Raw genomic sequence first — 13,827 nt, 5'->3', positions numbered from 1 at the left:
CACCTGCAGGATTAGTTGAGATTAATGTGCATTGAAGACCAGTTTCATCCTAAAGTTTCCAAGTGGAATCAGATTCCGATGCCAAGTTGCCTCAAAACAGATGGCAAGACTTTTGCATGGAGAAAGAGCACCAAGGTGAAATGCCACATGTCAGGAGAAGGTATTTCAAACTTAATTCACAACAGGCAGAAACAATGTAGAAGAATAAACTGGCCTGCAGAAGTTTCTGGTGTGAATATTGAGAAGGAACCCAAAGTTCTGTTCTTAGGGAGATGACGCTCTCTCCTTGCTCTCTCAAGTTTCCAAAGTTCACCTGTTGTGAAATGCTAGCATTTGTTGCTGGAAAATAACACCGAATAATGTTTTCACCCTCTGCAAAAAAACAAAAACAAACAAACAAAAAAAACACCAAAAAAACCCCACTGTTTTTATGAATTCAGTGTGAGACCAAATATGTCATCACTTTTATTCAATGTTACAAAAAGGAGAATTTTTTCAGCTGTCTTTATTGGAACAGAGTATGTTTTCACACTACTTTGTGTCAGTGTCTCCCATTTTAAGCTCTTGTTTTTATTGGACACTTCAAATTTTTCAGCCCAAACTGCACATATCCCAAACCCACTAGATTATAGGCCAGATGATTGGGCCAGGGAATAGCCACTTATTCCCAGATTTACGTCAAAACTGATTGAAGATCTAAACACACCACCTGCATAGTTTTCAGTCTTAGTTTGCCGGGAACCTGGTTCATTCCCTAGTGTGGTTATAACTATAGGCTCCATTTTCGTTAAATTCCAACACACATTATTTAGAACCTGAAAAAATACTTTTCATCCCTCTGAATCCCTAATATGTGTGGTTTAGCATCACCAACTCTGCAAATCTATCCTGTGACTGCAAGTGGAAGAAGGGAGAGGTAGTGTTCACATGTGTTGAGGAGGAGATGCAGAAGAGATGGGGGCGTGGACAGTATTTTGACATAGATATTCAAAGAAAAAGAGTGTTAGAAATGTTGCTAAGCCCCGGGCACAGTGGCTCATACTTGTAATCCCAGCATTTGAAGAGGCAGAGGTGGGCAGATCACCTGGGGTCAGGAGTTTGAGACCAACCTGGCCAACATGGTGTAACTCCATCTCTACTAAAAATACAAAAATTAGCTGGGTGTGGTGGTGGCGCCCATAATACCAGCTACTCGGGAGGCTGAGGCAGGAAATCTCTTGAACCTGGAAGACAGAGGTTGCAGTGAGTCGAGATCGTGCCATTGCACTCCAGCCTGGGTGACAAGAGCAAAACTCTGTCCCCCCACAAAAAAAAGTAAAAGAAAAAAGAAATGTTGCTAGGACAAGGGAATAACTGGCAGAACACCAAATGGAATTGACTGCAAAGTTTCATATTTACTCTAAACTCTAAAATAATTACAGCTAAATTAATAAATGTAATATATAAAACCATAGACATCTTCCCTGCCCTGAGATTCACAATTTATAACTATTATGCATAATTACTAATTCTTAAAAATTATACACTTGTTAAAAGCAAGTGTGGTACAATGAAAACTGGTCTTAGCATCAGAAAATATGGATTCTAATCTAACTTTATTATTTATTAGCTGTGAAACCTCAGGTAAGTGACTTCACTTCTCTGTATTTTAGTTTCCTCAGTAGTAAAATGGAGATAGCAATAGTCATCTTGTAGCCATTGATATGATGACTCAGTGGTATAACCTGTGAGAAAGCATTTAGCACTGTGCCAGGCACATAGAAGGCATTTAATAAATAATTGTTATAAAAATGAACAAAAATATGAAGTTGGCACTTGTATGTGAGGTTAATATGGGATAAATATGTATGAATGGGGAAAGAACGTATTTGAAAGTGGAATATTATGGCTGGGAATGTGGGTACAGTGATGGCTGAAAGTAAACAGAGCACGTGGCTTTTCGGAATGACTGTGCCTTTTGAGGGTGGAGATTATTCTCCACGCTGTGTTTTCTTTCGTCCCAGGGGCTGCTCCTTCATCTCAGTCCACAGTGTGATAAACAGATGAATCTTTTTGAATGGAGTAAGCCAAGACGTAACTGAACTCAAGCAAAATGACTCTTCATCAGGGTTGGATTCCTCTGTTTCAAAAACATTCCAATGGCAGTATCTGGAATAGGCAAACGGAAGATAGAAAGGTGGTCTCGAAGTGATGGCCAGCCCTGGTCACTCCTCTTTACCTCCCATTAATGATCTTTCTGGCCTGCTGCAAACAGCAGAGCACTAAGATGTCTTTCATCATGGAAGACTGAGGTCAGAGGTTCAAGGAGAGTAGCAGCTGTTCATTATTATATTGTGTAAGGGAGGCCAATATTTAAGGGAGGGAGCTCTGCCTACTGTACATTTGTTTTCATCATCAGTAACTGCTTTTTTTCCTTAGCTCTGTCCTACCCACTTGTTCACTTTGGGGATTCAACATTTATTTCTTTGGCCTTGGGTTGCTAGATTTTATGTGATAGATATTTACTGAGCACCTTCAGTGTGCAAGACCCATTGTTATAACTGAGAGAAACTAATTAGTAATTCATTTCTGGCCTCAATTTGCACACACACTGCTCCTCTCACTAGAGTTTTGCCACTTTCTTTAAAGGTAAATTAAACTTAGCAACCTTTATCACGTGCCAGCTTGTGGAAAGCTCTGCTGTACACATGGTAGGTGATGCAGAGGCACAGAGCTCGACCTCGATTCTCTCCTTAGAGTATGCAGTCTCATGAGAGATGTCTGGTTTCTTTCTTGAGGCAGCTTGGTGGAGAAGCTTTCCATGAAGTGGTATAAGGGCTGCAGCCTACCAATGAGGAAACTGAGGAAGAACAAAAGAGGAGGCACAGTCATTGCCAGAGAAAAGATGCTGAACATTATTTCAGGCTTGTAAGTAAGACAGAGTGGAGGGGCAACTTACACAGCTCAGAAGTCAGAAGGCAAAAGTGACAGGAGCTAGAATTCCCTTTTATGCAACCCTTGCTATGTGTTCTAGGGAGATGTTAGGTGGCTGAATGGGGAATATAATGTATTTTACCTGTGAAATGTTAAATAACTTTATTTTAGGACAATAATAGATCAGTTGTTCAGAAGTTATGTTTTTATATTGGTAATTCCTAGATGATTTGTACAGAGCGACATTCCTGTGGCAACTTTAGAGAGGGACAGATTCCTTGGAGTTTTTTTTAGAGATGAGGGAAGGCTTTCTGGAGGAGGTTAAATTTGAACTTGGTCTTGAACTGAGTGTTGAAAGAGGAGTGAAATTGGAGAATTAAAAAGAGGTGAAGGAAATTGACTGCAAGGCCCTGTATTCTGTCTTCTGACAATTTCCTTTTTTGCCTTGTTTTCCCTAAACACTGCAGCATTGAGTTTCTGTTGACAACTCCTCTGCTGAAAAACCACCCCCGGCCAGGTCTGTGCCCATCTTCTCTCCCCCTGGCTGCTTGCCCCATTCCAGCCTAGCAGTCCGCTTGAACTCAGTATTGTAGGTCTTTCTTTACCTACCTCTCTGAGAAACTCCTTTCATCAGCACCACAGAGACAGCCACTAAGTACCTTCCGGAGCCCAGAGATCTGCTTTTTTCATCACTTTGGATCTTCCAGGTCTTTCACAACGGGTGACACCCAAATCCTTTCCTATATCCCAGATCTGTCTCCTGCAGCTCAAACACATACTTTCTGCTTTCTATGGACTTTATTCCCCCAGATAGCCTGCCAAATCATAAACCTCACCTGATCAGCCTCTTCCCTTCTCAGCCTGCAGTTCCTAATCTTTCACTCAGAAAGCACGGGTGCACTTTAGTCCACAGGCTTTTACTGAACACCAAGTGTTTGCTTAGACCTGCAGTAGAGCTGCATTATAAACTCAGAGAGAGGTGCATGAATGTGGAAGTTATGTGCTTGCATCCCTGTAACAGCACCTGGATGCTAATAGGCAGGGCCAGTGTTATGAAGGACACTTTCGAAAAGGGAGGAATGAGTTGTAAGGTTAAGTGACTCGCACAAGTCACACAGCTTATCCTTGGCAAAGCCAGGACAATGCACCAAGTCTTCTGACTCATGGTTCAATAATCCTTCTCTGGCATGTTTCCCCCCCACCATTATGTTCCTGAACAACAAACCTTACCTATGGGATAGATCCTGATACTGTACTTATATTCTAGACACATTGAGGGTTAGAAAACTTCAGTAATTTGACCCAAATTAGGAGATAAGTGGCTGTATTAGGCCATTCTTGCATTGCTATAAAGAAATACCTGAGACTGGGTAATTTTTAAAGAAAAGAGGTTTCATTGGCTCACAGCTCTGTAGGCTACACAGAAAGCATGGCGCCAACATTAACTCAGCTTCTTGAGAGGTCACAGGGAGCTACAATCATGGTGGAAGACAAAGGGGAAGTAGGCACTTCACATGGCAAAAGCAGGAATAAGAGAGAGAGAGTGTCAGCAGGGAGGTATCACATACTTTTAAACAACCAGATCTTCTAAGAACTGACTATCACGAAGACAGTTCCAAGCCATGAGGGATCTAAACACCTCCCACCAGGCCCTGCCTCCAGCATTGGGGATTACAATTCAACATGAGATTTAGGCCGGGACAAAAATCCAAACTATATCAGTGGTGGAGGTGGGACTTGAACCCAGGACAGAATGAGTGTAAAACTCATGCTGATAATCATCATGCAATCCAGCTATGGTTACAGGAAGGGATTTGTTCCCTGTGACTTTGAGGCAGAATCTGTACTCATCAATAGAAGAAGGAGAGTCTTGCACTTGGTTTCATCATAAAGAGGAACTTGGTCACAGAGGAGCATGGAATAAGAAAATGGGCAGCATTGTGGGACAGTGAGTGCCCTATTAATGGGGTGCCTGTTTGTTGGACATGCTACAGAGCCCTGTACTGTGTACGAAGTTGGAGTAAGCAGCTTCTGAGGTTTCTTGTAGTCTTGGCATTTGAAACGTTCACAAAGTGGGCACCTATCATGGAATTTACCATAAATAAAAAAAGCTATGTTTAGAAGCTCGACTCAAGTATTCTGGAGCTGGAAGATAGAAAAGTGATCTTCACTTTCAGGACAGTTCCTTGAAGGTTTAAGGATTTGTGACAAGTCACTTAGCTTACTAATGCCCATGGGTCCCACCAATAATACAAAATATTCCATGTCTCTCTCCCTCTTTCTTATCCCCTTGGGGCTGCATTTAAGAATCATCCCAAGTGCACATTTTCTTTCCTCTTTCTCATAATAACCTTGTAAAAACTTCTTCAGAAAAGAATAGAAAAGAAGCTAATTTCACTCTGTTGTGTATTTAGGGCTGGGCTACCTGAGCTATTGCTCATTTTCATGTTTGTTTTAGGGTCTGATGCAAGATGATTTTTAATTTCTGTATTGCAGGAATTTAGTGCCTAATATGTCAGCTCTATCCCACTGAGTGTTCCATCAACACACAACCCAGTTATCTGCAGGGACCTTGACCCCAGACGGGTAGTCCCAGATGGAAGCCAGGACATTGCTTCAGGAAGGACTATGAAAAATGCACATAAGAAACAAAAATGTGGATTATGTGTGAAACAAACAAAAGCACCAAGCAACGTGGAATTTATGTCAACAAAAGCTTGGTGTACGCTGTTGCTTGCTTCTAAGATGGAAACAGACTCTGGTGCCCGGGGAACAATAGCAGATAAGGACTTTCTGTACAAAAGTTGCAAAAACAAAAGGGATTACCTGTTTTGACAATAATTGCTTTCAGGTCTTAAGCACTCCTCTTTTCTGCATTTACCTCTCCCAGCATTTATGGTGTAGCTGGAGACGTCACTGATTATTGAGCCAGTCTGAGCCACGAGGATGGAAATTGCTGACATTTGTAATGTTTTGACATATTCAAGAGAAGAGAAAAATAGTCCAAAGGGTAGGGCTGCCAATCTTGTTGTCTATAAACCAACCTTATGACTGAATGAGGCATGACAAGGTTCTCAGAAAGATTCATGCACTGGAATCTCGTGAACTGACATACGTCATGCTCCAGTTATATGTCAGTTACAATATTATGACAATTTTTGTTATAAAATTATATATTGAATATTCAACAGAATATACAAACACATACAGATGCTAATTTGTATGTACTATATAATATACAATTCAATATACAAATATACAAGTACTATGTTGATATATGGTATTACATATATTATAATTAATATATAGTTATATAATATATAATTATGTTAACATATTATATATTTAATATGAACAGTCAGTATACAAATATTAATATGCAATTATATGATTAAAATACAGTGTATTTAATATATATTATTATAATTGTTTGAATTACCATTTAGACCCCACATTCCAATTTTAATATTAAATCCGGTGATATTAAACTGCACAGACTTTTGATGTTACCAACCAAAAATATTAAAAGTCCTGATTTCCAAGTTAGCTATAGAAATCCAAAATTATTCCCCCACTGAGAGAGATTTCTAGGTAGGAGACAACCAATACATACACTTTTTTAAAGCAAATTATTTTCAGTGACTTAACACAATTTCCTCGTTCCTCTCTGGATCGCTGCTGGAGCCCCTGGCACCTAAGTGCCGCAAGCCACTGGGTCAGATATACAGATGTATTTGACAACTCTCCACTCGTGTGCTGGGCTGGGTTGGCTGTCAGCCACCCTGCTACCACACAACTGCCTTCCTAAGGTGTTATGGGGAGAAAGAGCCCCATGCAGTCCAACTGGCAAGTCTTTTGCATAAATATATCTCCCTTTACAAGGCTGATGAAATTTTGTGGCCCACTGGCCACAGCCTCAACCCAAATCCATGACTGCCACACACTCTCCTTCATGTGGGAGGTACTGCTCCTGTTCTTGCTGCTTTAGACGGCTCCCAAGGCACAGTGCAGCCTCGTAAAGGGAGATTGCGGGTGGCAATCTGCCAGGTCTGGCGAAATGAAGCACCAGAAAATAGAGTTCACCTTTGTGGAGAATACTCCATTTAATTCCATTTCATTTAATCCAATACATATTTAGTGAGTGACAACTGTATGCCAGATTCTGTGGAACTGCCTGTAGCCTGGACTCATTTTAATTTTTTCCCATTTCTAAGTCTCAATTTCTTCATTTATCAAGGTGTTATTGATAGTAATATGCCTCCCTCAGGATTCCCGTGAGGTTCAATGAGAATGCATATGTAGGGCCCACCCCATTGTCTGGCATGTGGTGGACACATAGTAAACAGCAAGATCTGAGAGGCATCCCCTCCATTAACCCCTAAGAATCACTCCAGGCATGGACAGAAGATCTGTAGGGAGAGTCTCTGTAGGGAGCGATGTAGATCACTCCTCAGGACCACATTCCTGCACTGACACAACTGGGTTATACTGCAAACCTCATAGTGCTGTGGGGAAATTACATGAGAGGATGCCTGCAAAATGCTTAACACAGACTTAATGCCCAGTACATTTCATGTGGTGTTATTACTATTATCTATTTATCAGACTATCTCTCTATACATCTATCTACAAATTTATTTTGTTTACTGATAATTTTTTTTCTTTTTTCTTTCTTCTTTTTTTTTTTCAAGACAGAATCTCATTCTGTCACCCAGGCTGGAGTGCAGTGGTGCAATTATGGCTCACTGAAGCCCCAACCTCCCAGACTCAAGCAATCCTCCTGCCTAAGCCTCCGAGCAGCTGGGACTACAAGTGTGTGCCGCCGTGCCAAGATAATTTTTGTATTTTTTATGGAGATTGGGGTCCCACGATGTTGCCCAGGCTGGTCTCGAACTCCTGTGTGATCCTCCTGCCTCGACCTCCCAAAGTGCTAGGATTACAGGCTTATTTTCTTGGCTGGAAGCCGCTTGCATTCTGGAGGTCCAGTAGTCCTTCTACACTTTTGTTGGAACTTCCTGGCTCCTGAAAGAGTTTGGCCATTCCTTCCTCCCTTCCACAAACATGTACTGAGCACCTGCTAACTTCCAGACACTTTGTTAAGCTCTTAGGTCACAAAGCAAGATTGGGCCACCTGAACTGGTTATATGGCAGCACCCCTGACCTCTAAAAGGTTATGGTTTGTTTGGGAAGATGGAGAAGTTAACACATAATTTCAGCCCCATGTAATAAATGCAGAGGCGGAGGTCACCATGGGGTGATGTGAGAGAACACAGCAGGGACATGCACTCTGCTATGGGTCTGCTGGAAGAGGTGGCCAGGGACAATTCCTGGCAGGGAGGGCTCAGTAACTGCATATTGAAGACAATGTTTCTCAGTTCTTGAGACCTAAGAATCACTATTCATGCTTCTGTTCTAGAATCCCCAAAGTCAATGACTAGTGACCAAAAATGTTTATATTCTGCCAGCCGAATATGCTTGGAAGGCAGAAAAGTAGGCTGGGATTTCTGGGTGAGTTTCATCCGCATGGGAAGAAACATATCCTGTACTTCCCCATAGTCTTCAGAGTAGCACTCAGGTCTGTCTATGGAGGGACAAGCCTGCAAGTCTGTTGCCAGGGCAAGGAAGTTCACGAAACCCTAGGTAGGAAGTGATAACCAAAGATACAGCAAGCCAACTGGCCCTCCATTTCTGTTATCTGGTGTAGAAAACAATGCTCTGGATACCAAGGTTGGCTTCTTAGTTAATGCTTTGACCAAAAGCCAGTAATTCTTCCTCATGATTGCAGCAACATTTTCAAGAGCCCCGACTTAGAAGCCTGTGTTTCCATCCAGGCCTATGCCTGAGATGGGATCTGGATGTGCCCTGAACCACATTTCTCCTGTCCATTTCCTGTTACTGTGTTTTCCTCTGGTCCTTAATATCTCTGCTAATTTTCTGTTCCATTTTGCTCTCCCTCAGGAAGCCCTGAAAGTAACTTCAAATCTCATGAAAAGCCAAACAGCTAGCTCAGCTTTTGGGGTTCACAAAGAAACAAATATTAGCTTTCCAAAATGAGGCACACATTCACTTCTTAAACTTTCACACACATAATGTTAGATCCCAAGAAGGTGGTCTCTGCCCACTTTGAGGGTTCAGGGACCCCTGAGAATATATGAGCACTTAGATCACAACAGTGAGTCAGTATATTTGGTGCAGAGGGAATGGCCCCAGCTCCTTAGTTTTACAGCTAAGGGATCTATACCACCTTACTCTGCTGAAACTGACTTCAAGAAGAGGCTAAATGAAACCAGTTCCTTCTGAAGGAGATAACTGAGAAATTGAAATGAATTTGTTCAGAAGGACCTAGGACCTTCCTTCTAGTACTCATTTTTAATAGTGATAAAACTAAGGGTCAGTAAAATGGAAGTAGTGAAAGCACATTTATGAAGCCCATTTAGTTGTATTGTACAACTATTGTAGCCATTTAACATCTGGCTTCTCATTTGACCTACTAAGAGTAATGGTGCGGGATGCAGTAATGAGACCATCACCTCCATCCTTCAAATGAGGCCGCATTTTAATACTGCTATAGGACACAGTCAGGTGTATCCAGCTTGTCAGTGTAGCAGAGCAGGATTTTAATTCAAGGTCTCGGATACAAAGCTCAGTAGTGTTTCCAGGATATAACTTATCCAAAACACATTTATTGGGCAACTACCATGCCCTGGGCCCTGGGCTAGGACGTGGGAGAAAGGAGACTCCTGAGAGGAATATTAGAGGCAGACACAGTAAAGGCCATGAGTGCAAATTCAGGTCACAGGGCTCAGCGCAGCAGTGACTATCTGAAACCAGGGATCAAGATAGGCTTCAAAGGAGAAGAGGTCCTTAACCCATGCCCTGAGGAGGGTCAGAATTCAGGCAGGAATTAGGAAAGTGGTACTTACCCAGCAGGACATTAGGCAAACTCGTCACTACAGGGACATCTCTTATGTGGCATTGCACAGTGTCAGAGGGGCAGACAGTGTTCAGATGGATGTGAAGGGGGCTCAAGAGACAGCTGTCTTCGTGGGGACTTGGCTCCAGTCTTGTCAGTATCGTTCTTGGCCTCCTTCTCAGGCCTTGTCCTGTTTTATCTCTGGTGCAGGGTGGTTTGGGCTGCTGAGACGTGGCATGTTGCTGATACTGGTGACAGTGGCCCTGAGCACAGTGGGGTTTCCCCAGCCTAGGTTCACAGGATGCCTCTTCCTCTTTATCTCTTAGCTGAACACTGTGGGAGGAGCCTGGAGAGCAGCTCCCTGGCCTCCATGCTGCTGTGGGGTGAAACACCAAACTCTTAGCAGTTTACAGAGGCTTTCTTTTATCTGGACTATTGTCAGATGTGAAGGACACAGAGCAGAGGATGTCTGAAGGCCTGGTTAGCAGGGGGTGAGGGAGAGGAGGAGGGGGAAACTGAAATTCAAAGCCAAGACCCTCATCAGCACTGCTCTGTGGCAGCTCATCAGTTCTCCCTCTTCTCACCCACATGGGAGCCCATGCAGGCCTGCTCTTGCCTGTCTCTGGCCTCTGCAGCATCTGTTAGCAATGAATAAAGAAGAGGTGGAGGGGAGCAGGGCTACGGGTGGGGGCAGGAGGAAGGTCTACTTAAACAAAATGTGTTTGCTCACACACATAAAACCACAGGCCTCCTGGAGGCGAGCACCCCGCCAGGCCCCCCTCATTCTTGAATTTGTTATTAGGAGCATGCAATCGAGGCCGGCCTCAGTCCTCATTTATTACATAGTGCGGGGCTTGAGTAAGGAGGGTTAGTTCTTAGGGCCTTTCCTGGACGGACATCCTGCGCCAGAGGTGAGAGGTTTGCTGGCATAGTTCTGAGAACTGACTAGTCCTCATGCAAGCACATGGTGCCACGGGACACACAGCGTCTCTAGTCTATGAAGGGGGCTGTGTCTTCTCTAGGCTCCACAGAGGGTGAAGCAGACATTCTGGAGACAGGCTCCATACGGCCCACAGGGGACATCTGATTCTCCACCGTGGCAGGTAAGATCTCTAGGCTCTGGTATCGGCTTTCTCATTATTCTCATTAAGTGGCATCATGTTCATTTCAGTCATGACCTCCAGGAAAATAAGAGGGAATAAGAATACTGATAATGTCCCAAAGCCCAAGTCTAGTCACTAGAATATTTCTGGAAGCTGTACTGTTAAAGGTGATATCATATATAGAAAGGAAACAGTTCCAATATTTCTCTTAGCAAGTGACTCCTCTTAGGAAATTATTGAGAGTAGGCAGAGTCGGAGCCTCCCCAAAGTTCCTCAGGATTACGAAATGGGAAAAGGAAACAAAGGCCTCTCCTCCCCGCTCCTTTCTGTGCTCCTGAGGAGTGAGTGTCCTCCCACAGGCTGTGCAGCTTCTGTGCCGGCCCCGTCCATGGCTGAGATCTCAGACCCTCTGCTGGCCTCATCCACGGCAGGACACATGACTGGACCTAAGGCCCTCTGCTGACTTTACAGTGAGAGAACCAAGAAACATGCCTCACGCTGGACTCCTCATCTCTAATGATCTGATGACCAAGTTCTGAGAGATTCTTGCTGGGGTTTCTATTTTTAAGACCCTCCACTGCCTTTGGGTGGTGAGTAGGTGAGAGGTTGGAAGGAAGACGGGCAAGGAGGAGCAGAATGGAATAAGAGAAGGGAGTTAATGGTATGGACATTTTCTATATCGAATTCAGAATGAAGTGACAAACCTACCGGTAGGTAGACTGCACATGAGTAGAAGTTAAATCAGGGCACAGGATAGGGACACTAGTGTAGGGGCGGCCCCAGGAGCATCGTGAAGGGATGTAGCTACATCTCAGTTTTTGGCAGGGCAGTGCTGACTGTCCCCTAGCTACAGCCAAAGGGTCATCTTTGCTGAGCAAGTAAGATGCCCTGTGCCCCTTTTATAAACTCTGGAAGTTCTGCCATCGCTGACCCACTATCTTGACCCTAGAAATTAGCCTGTTGGTTGCCAAGTTTCCCGCCTATCTCTAAATTGGGGATTCTATTACCGAGACCCCTCTGCAGCCTTGGGGATTAATGAAAGCCTTGTTCACAAATGTCTCGGAATCCATAAAGGTTCAGATCGATAATTAACAAGAAGGAGAAGGCATAAACATTTCAAATATATATCAACTCCCCAATCTGTAACAGCCAATAAGTCTAAAAACTGAGTGGCCACAATTTCCCTCAGTGACAGGCAGCCCATGCACTTTCAAAAGTAATTCTTCATTAAGCATAAATTACCACTTGGGGAAACCTTCCACAGATGCCATAGCTGTGGATTTATTAAGTGAAAATGAAACTTTTAAATAAATATCTGGAACAAAAAATGTATTTCCCATCTAATCGGGCCACAAGGCGGGAGTGTTTAAAGTGCTATGGAGGCTGGACTCTGAGAGTAGAAAGCTGGGCACATTTCTTTAGAAGTCTTTTTGCTGAGTCAGTCACCGCCAAGCCATCTCCCTCTCCAACTCGCCAAACACCTGGATCCTCCTGATATTAGCCAAGGCCAATAAGGGCAGAGAAATCCCTAGGGGAGAGCCTTCCCAAGCCCTTAGGGAATCGGATAGGTTCTGAGGCATCATGTTTCTCTAGGAAGATCTTGATTTGGGATCCGCTGTCAGATTCTCAAACAGGGGGCTTCATGTATCCACCTTCCCAGCCAAATGTTCCTGCCAGCTTGTCTTCCCCTTAAGGGCAGAAGAAGCCAGTTCATTTTGTTCCTACTAAATGATCCTCATGAGAGACCAAGGGAAAACAAAATGTGAGATAGAAGTAACACATCAAAAATCTAACCAGCTCCACAGGTACTTGATGGCATTTGCTGTAGTGTAGGCAGCAATGCTCAGTGAACACCGTTTGTCTCTCCAGCAATGATTCTAGCCCTTCCATATTGTAGAGCTTCCTACTTCCAGTTTCAGGGTCCTGATTATGTGATATAGATCATGGTCATTCCTACACCTCTTGCCAGAGAATGGTGTAAAACTCAGCCTAAGCTATTCTACCATATGGCCTTTCCTGTTGGCAATAATTTACCTAGAAACGGGCAAGAAACATACTTTCAAGCCATGAGCTATGAGAGGATACTTTCTAGGGGCTTGTGGTAAAAATTTTCCTTGGACAAAAGGAAAACGTCAGGGACACCTGGTCTCTTGCTGCTGTTGACAATCATGAGGAAGTATTGGTGTTCATGGGCATCCTGTGACAGCAAAGGGAACTGGCCTTAGGATAAAACTGAATCGATGTCAGGGAGAACAGTGATGAAACCTAAACTGGTCCTTTATGATGTTGTAGATGAACTAGGTTAATTTTCTTTTCCCTTTGGAAATCTAAGTTATAATACTAGAGTTCATCAAGTACTATGAGAGATGGGGTATCTCAGATTGTTGATCCTTCCCGCTTATTACTGGAGGAGATGTCATGGCTAGAAATAGTGACAGTTGCACAGAAAACCAGCTTTTCACTGGGGAAGAGGTTCAGAATCACGAAAAAGAAATTGTCGAAACTGACAGTTGCACAGAAAACCAGTTTTTCACTGGGGAAGAGGCTCAGAATCACAAAAAAGAAATCGTCTTCTCCAAGTAAAACTCTTTATAAATTTCTACCTAGAATATTCCTGAACAGTCTCCTAGGAAATACAAAAGGATATTCTTTTAAGTGGAAGCCAGTCAAAAAACTTTAATAGTGTGAAGCCTTGGAGTATTTGCAAAATTGTAAATCTTATCTGGGTTCAAATAGATCATGTTATAGCTTTTTTTTTTTCCACTTTCTGGTCTCAAAAATGGTAATAGTTGATGATTTCCTTTTCTTATTCAGAGTCCCTAATATAATACCAAAGACTGGAATACTTCAACATGCCCATTTTTTTCAACATTTTCAAAGAAAATATTCAACAAACTT

At 43.0% G+C, this 13,827-nt stretch overlaps 1 long non-coding RNA gene across 1 annotated transcript; it reads right to left on the bottom strand.

Moving 5' to 3' along the window:
• Positions 1-408: 408 nt before the first annotated feature.
• LOC140713413 (uncharacterized) lies at positions 409-10,290 on the bottom strand. The gene is made up of 3 exons (XR_012095491.1): positions 9,837-10,290; positions 2,648-2,839; positions 409-2,148 (listed from the first exon to the last, which is right to left on the bottom strand). It is a non-coding gene; the product is annotated as an uncharacterized lncRNA (long non-coding RNA).
• Between the last annotated feature and the right edge of the window lie 3,537 nt (positions 10,291-13,827).

Source organism: Chlorocebus sabaeus, chromosome 14, assembly GCF_047675955.1.
Source record: "Chlorocebus sabaeus isolate Y175 chromosome 14, mChlSab1.0.hap1, whole genome shotgun sequence".
NCBI classification, from domain to species: domain Eukaryota; kingdom Metazoa; phylum Chordata; class Mammalia; order Primates; family Cercopithecidae; genus Chlorocebus; species Chlorocebus sabaeus.
Note: the sequence above shows the minus strand (reverse complement) of the source record. Positions and strands in the feature narration are given on the sequence as shown.